Below are 10,361 nucleotides of genomic sequence, written 5' to 3' on the forward strand. Positions count from 1 at the left end.
TTCCCCCCGTTTCCCCCCGATTGGTTACATCCCCATTGATCCTGCCCCTATATATATATATATATATATATATATATATATATATATATATATATATATATATATATATATATATATATAAATTGTGGTAAATAGTGTAAACGTATGATTGGTTGACACCATCTGTGAATAGTAACTTTTTTTCCCTTTTTCAAAACATGATTCACCAAACCACTAACCCAATATCCCCTGACCCGCTCCACCAACTCGATCCGAATACTCGCTACTGTAGCTACAGTACCCCTTTTTTCCTTTCCGAAACCAACCCGCAGCGAAAGCGCGGGCAAAAAACTAGTTCGGATTAATGTGGGATGCGGTTCGGACAAATTGTCCCGTATGACTAAAAACTCGGAACCATTTGTGAAAGAGAATAAAACTCCAAAAGATTTACACAATTTTTACAAAGAATTTATTTACGAACATTAAAATAGTCTTTGTAGTTTGTATCAAAAATCATAAATAGTCCTTGTATTTTATTTATTACTACTGATCGTCTACGTGATTTGCAAACTCACCACAAATGGTACCAACATTTAACGGTGGTTAGGTTTACGTTAGATTTCCCCTTGATAAGACATAATTACAAAAACAGTCTTTTTAGTTTGTTACATGTTTAGTCACTAAACAATTTCTTAACAAGAACAGACATTGTGGTTTACAAATATTGCCAAAATATATATATTTCGTTAAGTTGTGTCACATGCCTTGCGCACTTAATGGTATTTTGGCCTTTTTATCCTTTTATAACATCCTTCATCCCTTTTTCTTCACCTATTATATATTAGCAAACAAAAACAAAAACCTTATCATGTCAAACCAAATCAAAAATCAAATCAAATCAAATCAAACCCGAATCAAAAACAAATTTAAATCAAACAAAAACATACGGAGTAATACTTTATCATCGTGATATATTCAAACAAAAACAAAATTAAACCAAATCAAATCGTGCAACACCAAATTGAATATCGTCATTAACGTCTAGCTTCAGACAAAAACATCACATCTATTGTCGCCACCAGTCACTCAGATTCATCGTTCACACTCAAAAATTGAACGTTGAGAATAATAATGTAAATTATATATATGGTGTCAACCTATGATTGGTTGACACCATCCGTGAATAGTAACTTTTTCTTTTCTTTTTCAAAACATGATTTCCCAAACCACTAACCCAATATCCCCTGACCCGCTCCACCAACCCGACCCGAATACCCGCTACTGTAGCTACAGTACCTTTTAGTAATGAAGTAATGGCTTACCATCTCATAATAATTCTGTTTGCGTTGACTTTTACTTCCATAACCTCGACCGGGTATAGTATATGGATCAACAACAATAACACAAACGATTTAATGAGAAATAAATGGGTCTAAGTTCCCACCTTCAACTAAAGTGCTACGATGTTAGAACTACGGTAGTATATATAAGCTGATACCATTATGAGTATTTAAATAAAATATTAATTCTACTGTTAGCATTTAGGAGAAGTGTTAGCATAGGAGGAGGACGTTTGTTTAAGCTTTTTAGTCAACGGAATGGTAATTCACCAATGATTTAAAACACTTTGGCTAATTGTTGTTATTTATTTTATGTATTTGTTATTTGTTATATAAAACTGTGGATGAGTATAAAATTTTTTACCGTTGTTCTCTACTTCTCTTTTACCCAGCATGTAGTTGATGATGACTGGCTTTGGAAAAAGATTGTAAGTCTCCAGGTCGAAGTTTGTCAATTTGGTCGTTCCATAGCATGAAAATAGTAGAGATCAACCTGACTTAAAACAGGCAAGATGAGCGCATTATAAACAGTATAAGTTTAATCAGCTCAAGAAGAACAAAAACGATCAAAAATATAACTTAAGCATACACATTTAGAACCTATTTAAAGATGCTAGAATTATAATAATCAAGTAAATTTAGATCATAGAATAGAAAATACCTTCATTTGTAGGTGTCACCAACAACAAATTACAATGAGGCTCTATACTGCTGGTACGTGTTGGCCGTCGGGAACCAAACATCTGGAGAACCACCAGTAGCTAAATACGGAAAATAAAAAGCATTAATAAATAAAGTGAAATCTCTCCAACATTGAAAAACCAAAAAAACAAAATAATAAAAAAACACTGAAAATATACCTCATTTAAATACCTTTAGGTGTTTTTTGTTTTCCTGTCTGCAGACCTTATTATGTCTTATGTCTGAGCGCTCACAGACATTTTTTTTGCAGATAGTTTGTTTTTTTGAAGACATAAGATAAAATTATGTCTTATTATGTCTGCAGCCTCGCAGACTTAGAAATGTGCTTCCAAGTGCTGCAGACAGAATTAAGTTATGTTGCAGACCTAAAAACAAACAGTCTTCATTATTCTTCATTATTCATCATACAGACCTTCAGACCACATCTTCTTTACAGACATGGTCCGCAGATCTTCAGACAAAAACATCTTAAAAAAAACAAACAGCACCAGTGTTGGAAGTGCTCGACATATACAAACTATTCATAGCAGAAATAGTTGACGTTACAGAACCAATCTCGTTGCACAATCGGAATGACACCCAGTACCTTAGCAATTAATTTAAAGACACAAAAAATAACACACACTACCTCAATTTAGTTTCCTTTTATTAAATTCCTTAAAGTAGCAGCAGCAAGAAGACTGAACCTGACAAAGAGGAGAGAAGAAAATCGTGAATGTCATCATCATCAAAGAAAACAAAAAAGAAAAGCAAATCAACAAACACTTGCAATAAAGGTAGCAGTTTGTTACTTACATGTATATCAATTAGGTGACAACCGTACGTAGTTTGTGTTGGATTGCGTGGAAATTTGGCTGGCCAACGTCGGTAAACGATTGCCACTATTGTTTTAAATGTATCTGTTGACTTAAGTTCACAGATACTGACTACTGGTTATACTCCATGTTACATTCTATTAAAGATCAAATATAGTTAAAGATGTTCTCACTTACATTTTTTGTAGACGGGGTGGGGTAAACAAACATATAAATACAAATCAATATAAAAATAATGGACCAATACCACAACAAATAACATTGACAAACCATAACAATTTAGCCAATGATTCAATAAAAAGACTATGAAATATATAAGATATCTACTCTAGCCAAACACAGAAAGAAAAAAAAAGAACCTGAGGTCAAAAAAGGATGTGAAGTGAGGCCCTCGCAACAGGAAACGATCTTGAGTAAAAGCCTAAAAACAATAGCGTTTGATATTTATTCTTATGTAATCTGTAATATGTTTAAACTAAAAAAATTAATTTTCACTATGAAAAAGAAAATTGTAAAACTAACCTAAATTCAAAATCCCCAAATATCCCCAAATATAACTCAAGCCTTAAATCAAGCCATAACTAATACCGTTTCCACTATGGAAAAGAAAATTATAAAACTAACCTGATTACGATTTCAATCAAGAATTAGAGGAAAGAGTGCCGGAGAAAGAGTAATCTAAAAGAATAAGATGAAGGCGCACAATTGAGTCTTCATATAGTCCGTGTGTTGATGTTCGTTCATTACGTGACGGATTTTGGAGTAGTCAATTGAGTGAATGTGGTAAGCAATCGCGTTCGTGGGAGCGTTGTTGCTGGCGGTAGTGGGGGTGACGGTGTTGTTCGCCAGTGGTGGCGATGGAGGTGATTGTTTGGGGAAGAAGGAGCAAGCGTGGTTGCTGGTGAGGGTATTAGGTGTTATCCTCTTAAATTGTATTTTAAATTAATGGGCAAGGCTAATTGCCGTTTTTAAGTAGTCAAATCACTAATTCTGCCATGTCTTTTACTAGAAACTAGAAATAGAAACTAGAAATAGGCAAGGGTAATTGTCGTTTTTAAGTAGTCAAATGACTAATTCTGCCATGTCTTTTACTGGAAACTAAAAATAAAAATAGAAATAGAAATAGAAACTAGAAAAGAACTAGAAACTAGAAACTAGAAATAGAAACTAGAAAAGAAATAGAAATAGAAACTAGAAAGTAGAAATAGAAAAAAATTCGGCTCGCGCGTTGCTGCGGGGCCTTTCGAGTTACATACTCATGTTTAACGTAGCGTTATGTATTTACAGAATCACAAACGCGTTGATGCAGGTGTATTTGGATACACGTGGTTAGTACATAGTATACCTAATGGCCTACGCGTTTTAACGCCAGGAACATCGTGTAAAAAAGGGGATGAAGCCATCGATATGATATACCGAGTAGTTAGTTTGAGTTGTTTATTATACGTGTATGTATATGTATGAATAATAGCCCAAAATATTTAGCGTTTTTTAAAAGCGTTGGTTTCGCTTATAGTTAGTTGTGTTGTGTTCATAAAATTATTTCGAGTTGATAGGTGACGTCAAAAAAATTTAACTCGCGGCGAGCGGAAAAATACGGCTCGTTAAAAGTTTAGCCCGGAGTATTTAACATTTTTTAAAAAGCGTCCGTTTCGCGTATAGTTAGTTGCGTTGTGTTCGTAAAATTATTTCGAGTTGAACGGTGACGTCGTAGAAATTTAATTCACGGCGAGTAGCAAGATACGTCCGGTTAAAAAAAAATTGGGTAGAGTTTGTTTATTTTTGTTTAATAAAATAGTAATAGTAATGTTACAATTTATACCCCTATTTTGGGGGGGAAAGTTGTATGTTTAACAAATGTTGAGGGGGTGAAAATGTTTTTTTATTGTCGTTTCATAGTGAGGGGACAACCAAATTTTGGTCGCCTATTAGTATATAGGATAAAGACGTCGTAGAAATTTAATTCACGGCGAGTAGCAAGATACGTCCGGTTAAAAAAAAATTGGGTAGAGTTTGTTTATTTTTGTTTAATAAAATAGTAATAGTAATGTTACAATTTATACCCCTATTTTGGGGGGGAAAGTTGTATGTTTAACAAATGTTGAGGGGGTGAAAATGTTTTTTTATTGTCGTTTCATAGTGAGGGGGCAACCAAATTTTGGTCGCCTATTAGTATATAGGATAAATTTATTGGCAACTTGGACAAATTCTAATTCATGATACATTCATCTCTCTATTCGGTAGGCAACCGTCTACTCAATATCCTTGTACGTTTTCATAATCTCGACAATGTAAAGTGGTATTTGCTGCTCTAAGATAACAACATCCATCTTGACCATATGTTAAAAACAAACGACACAATGTGGCATATTAAACGACCTAAATCCTCATGCCTTATTTGCTGCTCTAAGATAACAACATCCATCTTGACCACATGTTAAAAACAAACGACACAATGTGGCATATTAAACGACCTAAATCCTCATGCCTTTTAGTATACGTAATAATAATAATAATAATAATAATAATAATAATGATTGAGGAGTAACAAAATTCATTACAGAAGAATGAGGTGAAATGTGAGAAACATAAATAGGGACATATGTTTACCCATTACTATTACTTTGTTATACCACACTTTTATTTACTATAAAATATAATAAAGATAAGTCAAAATATTCTATTTCTCTGAACATGAAATGATCTTGACCAACTGATTATTTATGCATACCCTTTTTTACTATAAATATATATTGGTATCAACATATTTTTATATACCTTTAGACTGCTCATGGATCTCCATAACATATATCATTATGTTTTATACATATATACATATCTACCGACTTTACATTCTTGCAGCTAGAAACTCTCGGGAGATTGAGAAAAAGAAATATATTTCTGCTATTGATTGGTTCTATAGCTCAAAAGAAGTAAATATGTATACACAACACCTAGAAAAAGAAGAATATTTCTCTTATCGATTGGTTCTGAAGAACATATACACTTGGTACACCCCTAAAAAGAAACATAGTACTACTACAGTACTATATATACTATTAGTGGAAAGGTGGTTATAAATTATTAAATTTGTGTTTAAAATATAGAGCGAAGTCGTTTTCAACGGCAACACGCAGGTACATTATTGCTTGTTTATTCTATTTGTTTACCATCGCCCATTGATACACTTAGAAACTAGAAATAATTGTTACAATGGAACAAAATTTGATCACAAAGTGGTTCTTTATTTGCTTACCAACACCCATCGTGTTTATTGTAACTTAGATTTATCTCATTCGGAGGTATGGAAAAGAATTTATCAACAACTAAGTACTGAAACAAGCGAATCTGGATGAAAACCGTCTACTAACATAAATCCGGCTTGGCTATTGATGGTTCGAGTCATTGCTTGTACCGTGTTGCTATTTCAAGTTATTAAGTACACTTCTGATGATGGATACGGGGTGCTGTTCTTCAATGGAGTGGCAGTTATAGCTAGAGATACATTATGATTCGACGTATACTGATCAGTGATGAATAATATATAGATATGTTATATTGTTGATGATAAATATGATATATAGATATAACAGATATACATCGTATATCTCTATAGTGATATTGTTGGTGATCATGAATATAATACAGATATAACATAATATATATATATATATATATATATATATATATATATATATATATATATATATATATATATATATATATATATATAATAGACTATAAATATGACGAATATGTTATAGATAGATAGATAGATAGATAGATAGATAGATACGTTGAACTGTTTTTGATGATGAACAAGTGGGAGGTTGTAGGCAAGAGATATTGTTGTAAAATACATAACGGTTCCAATCTTTAGGAAATTGTTGATAATTGGTCCAGAAAAGTAGAGGCGTAGCTAGAATTTTAACTTTTGGGGACTCGACTTGTTTATACAGAATAACAATAAATATCTTAAGTTATAAAAAATATTAGCCTTTCTCTCTAATCGGCTTATTTAAGAAAAAGTATATCAAATTAAAAGATTGTAAATTTTTATTCAGTTCCCTTTATTTTCTTACTTATTCCTTTTATTTCCTTTGTTTTCCTTTCATTTCTTTCATAAAAAAGACTCGCAAATGTAAAACATTTTTTATTTACCTTCCTTTCCCTTTATATCCAGTAAAACTTCGTTCGTTACTTAGTAATATGCAATAAATAAATAAAATTGGCTTGTGGATCTTACACGCTATGGAACTCAATCAAAACTGGTAAATAAATCATCTCAATCTATACATTGTGGATCTTACACCCTAATGTAAATGTATATGTATATGTATATGTATATGTATATGTATGCTAATACAACTTGGATGGTAAGCATCTTGTTTTTATGTATGCTATTTTTCTTGTTTTTTATGGTAGATGATTCAGGCTCAAATCTAGCTACATGTCCAATACTGTACACGTGGGTTCGTATTGTATAAGTGTTTGACACCTCATTTTTCTGCCTTATGATGAACCGAAAAATTTCGACTAATTTAAACCAATTCTCTATATGATTTAATATTATGTGAATATACATACATATATATATATATATATACATATATATATATATATATATATATATATATATATATATATATATATATATATATATATATTATAAGATGTACAAGTAAAACACTAATTGCTACTGTAAAAACGACTTTGCTACAGTAAAACACTATTTGCTACAGTAAAATACTATTTGCTACAGTGAAACACTATTTACTACAGTGAAACACTATTTGCTACAGTGAAACCGTATTTTGCTACATTGCTACAGTGAAAACGACTTTGCTACAGTGATTTGATACAGTAAACACTATTTGCTACAGTAAATACTATTTGCTACAGTACACACTATTTGCTACATTAAACACTATTGCTACAGTAAACACTATTTGATGTCAACGAACTAGCAAACAAAAATAGAAAAGGCGGTCATGCGATCGCATGGCAAAAACACTGAAAACTCATGCGATCGCATGAGCTACAGTAAATGCAAAAGTATTATAAAAGGTCAGTATTTTGAGTATTTAAATAAAATATTAATTCTACTGTTAGCATTTAGGAGAAGTGTTAGCATAGGAGGAGGACGTTTGTTTAAGCTTTTTAGTCAACGGAATGGTAATTCACCAATGATTTAAAACACTTTGGCTAATTGTTGTTATTTATTTTATGTATTTGTTATTTGTTATATAAAACTGTGGATGAGTATAAAATTTTTTACCGTTGTTCTCTACTTCTCTTTTACCCAGCATGTAGTTGATGATGACTGGCTTTGGAAAAAGATTGTAAGTCTCCAGGTCGAAGTTTGTCAATTTGGTCGTTCCATAGCATGAAAATAGTAGAGATCAACCTGACTTAAAACAGGCAAGATGAGCGCATTATAAACAGTATAAGTTTAATCAGCTCAAGAAGAACAAAAACGATCAAAAATATAACTTAAGCATACACATTTAGAACCTATTTAAAGATGCTAGAATTATAATAATCAAGTAAATTTAGATCATAGAATAGAAAATACCTTCATTTGTAGGTGTCACCAACAACAAATTACAATGAGGCTCTATACTGCTGGTACGTGTTGGCCGTCGGGAACCAAACATCTGGAGAACCACCAGTAGCTAAATACGGAAAATAAAAAGCATTAATAAATAAAGTGAAATCTCTCCAACATTGAAAAACCAAAAAAACAAAATAATAAAAAAACACTGAAAATATACCTCATTTAAATACCTTTAGGTGTTTTTTGTTTTCCTGTCTGCAGACCTTATTATGTCTTATGTCTGAGCGCTCACAGACATTTTTTTTGCAGATAGTTTGTTTTTTTGAAGACATAAGATAAAATTATGTCTTATTATGTCTGCAGCCTCGCAGACTTAGAAATGTGCTTCCAAGTGCTGCAGACAGAATTAAGTTATGTTGCAGACCTAAAAACAAACAGTCTTCATTATTCTTCATTATTCATCATACAGACCTTCAGACCACATCTTCTTTACAGACATGGTCCGCAGATCTTCAGACAAAAACATCTTAAAAAAAACAAACAGCACCAGTGTTGGAAGTGCTCGACATATACAAACTATTCATAGCAGAAATAGTTGACGTTACAGAACCAATCTCGTTGCACAATCGGAATGACACCCAGTACCTTAGCAATTAATTTAAAGACACAAAAAATAACACACACTACCTCAATTTAGTTTCCTTTTATTAAATTCCTTAAAGTAGCAGCAGCAAGAAGACTGAACCTGACAAAGAGGAGAGAAGAAAATCGTGAATGTCATCATCATCAAAGAAAACAAAAAAGAAAAGCAAATCAACAAACACTTGCAATAAAGGTAGCAGTTTGTTACTTACATGTATATCAATTAGGTGACAACCGTACGTAGTTTGTGTTGGATTGCGTGGAAATTTGGCTGGCCAACGTCGGTAAACGATTGCCACTATTGTTTTAAATGTATCTGTTGACTTAAGTTCACAGATACTGACTACTGGTTATACTCCATGTTACATTCTATTAAAGATCAAATATAGTTAAAGATGTTCTCACTTACATTTTTTGTAGACGGGGTGGGGTAAACAAACATATAAATACAAATCAATATAAAAATAATGGACCAATACCACAACAAATAACATTGACAAACCATAACAATTTAGCCAATGATTCAATAAAAAGACTATGAAATATATAAGATATCTACTCTAGCCAAACACAGAAAGAAAAAAAAAGAACCTGAGGTCAAAAAAGGATGTGAAGTGAGGCCCTCGCAACAGGAAACGATCTTGAGTAAAAGCCTAAAAACAATAGCGTTTGATATTTATTCTTATGTAATCTGTAATATGTTTAAACTAAAAAAATTAATTTTCACTATGAAAAAGAAAATTGTAAAACTAACCTAAATTCAAAATCCCCAAATATCCCCAAATATAACTCAAGCCTTAAATCAAGCCATAACTAATACCGTTTCCACTATGGAAAAGAAAATTATAAAACTAACCTGATTACGATTTCAATCAAGAATTAGAGGAAAGAGTGCCGGAGAAAGAGTAATCTAAAAGAATAAGATGAAGGCGCACAATTGAGTCTTCATATAGTCCGTGTGTTGATGTTCGTTCATTACGTGACGGATTTTGGAGTAGTCAATTGAGTGAATGTGGTAAGCAATCGCGTTCGTGGGAGCGTTGTTGCTGGCGGTAGTGGGGGTGACGGTGTTGTTCGCCAGTGGTGGCGATGGAGGTGATTGTTTGGGGAAGAAGGAGCAAGCGTGGTTGCTGGTGAGGGTATTAGGTGTTATCCTCTTAAATTGTATTTTAAATTAATGGGCAAGGCTAATTGCCGTTTTTAAGTAGTCAAATCACTAATTCTGCCATGTCTTTTACTAGAAACTAGAAATAGAAACTAGAAATAGGCAAGGGTAATTGTCGTTTTTAAGTAGTCAAATGACTAATTCTGCCATGTCTTTTACTG

The 10,361-nt window shown here is 32.5% G+C and overlaps 2 long non-coding RNA genes across 16 annotated transcripts; both read right to left on the bottom strand.

The window, feature by feature from the left end:
- Positions 1-507: 507 nt before the first annotated feature.
- LOC139847211 (uncharacterized) lies at positions 508-3,725 on the bottom strand. Of its 11 annotated transcripts, none has more exons than XR_011759373.1 (5): positions 3,461-3,725; positions 2,817-3,295; positions 2,650-2,701; positions 1,981-2,386; positions 508-1,812 (listed from the first exon to the last, which is right to left on the bottom strand). It is a non-coding gene; the product is annotated as an uncharacterized lncRNA (long non-coding RNA). The 11 variants fall into 11 exon arrangements; XR_011759372.1 differs by having other exon boundaries at positions 2,650-2,707; XR_011759371.1 differs by having other exon boundaries at positions 1,981-2,701.
- A 4,197-nt stretch (positions 3,726-7,922) lies between these two features.
- On the bottom strand, positions 7,923-10,156 carry LOC139847953 (uncharacterized). 5 transcript variants are annotated; one of them, XR_011759757.1, is made up of 4 exons: positions 9,892-10,156; positions 9,248-9,726; positions 8,412-9,138; positions 7,923-8,243 (listed from the first exon to the last, which is right to left on the bottom strand). It is a non-coding gene; the product is annotated as an uncharacterized lncRNA (long non-coding RNA). The 5 variants fall into 5 exon arrangements; XR_011759756.1 differs by having other exon boundaries at positions 8,412-8,511; positions 8,624-9,726; XR_011759755.1 differs by having other exon boundaries at positions 8,412-8,511; positions 8,611-9,726.
- Between the last annotated feature and the right edge of the window lie 205 nt (positions 10,157-10,361).

Source organism: Rutidosis leptorrhynchoides, chromosome 5 (assembly GCF_046630445.1).
Source record: "Rutidosis leptorrhynchoides isolate AG116_Rl617_1_P2 chromosome 5, CSIRO_AGI_Rlap_v1, whole genome shotgun sequence".
NCBI classification, from domain to species: domain Eukaryota; kingdom Viridiplantae; phylum Streptophyta; class Magnoliopsida; order Asterales; family Asteraceae; genus Rutidosis; species Rutidosis leptorrhynchoides.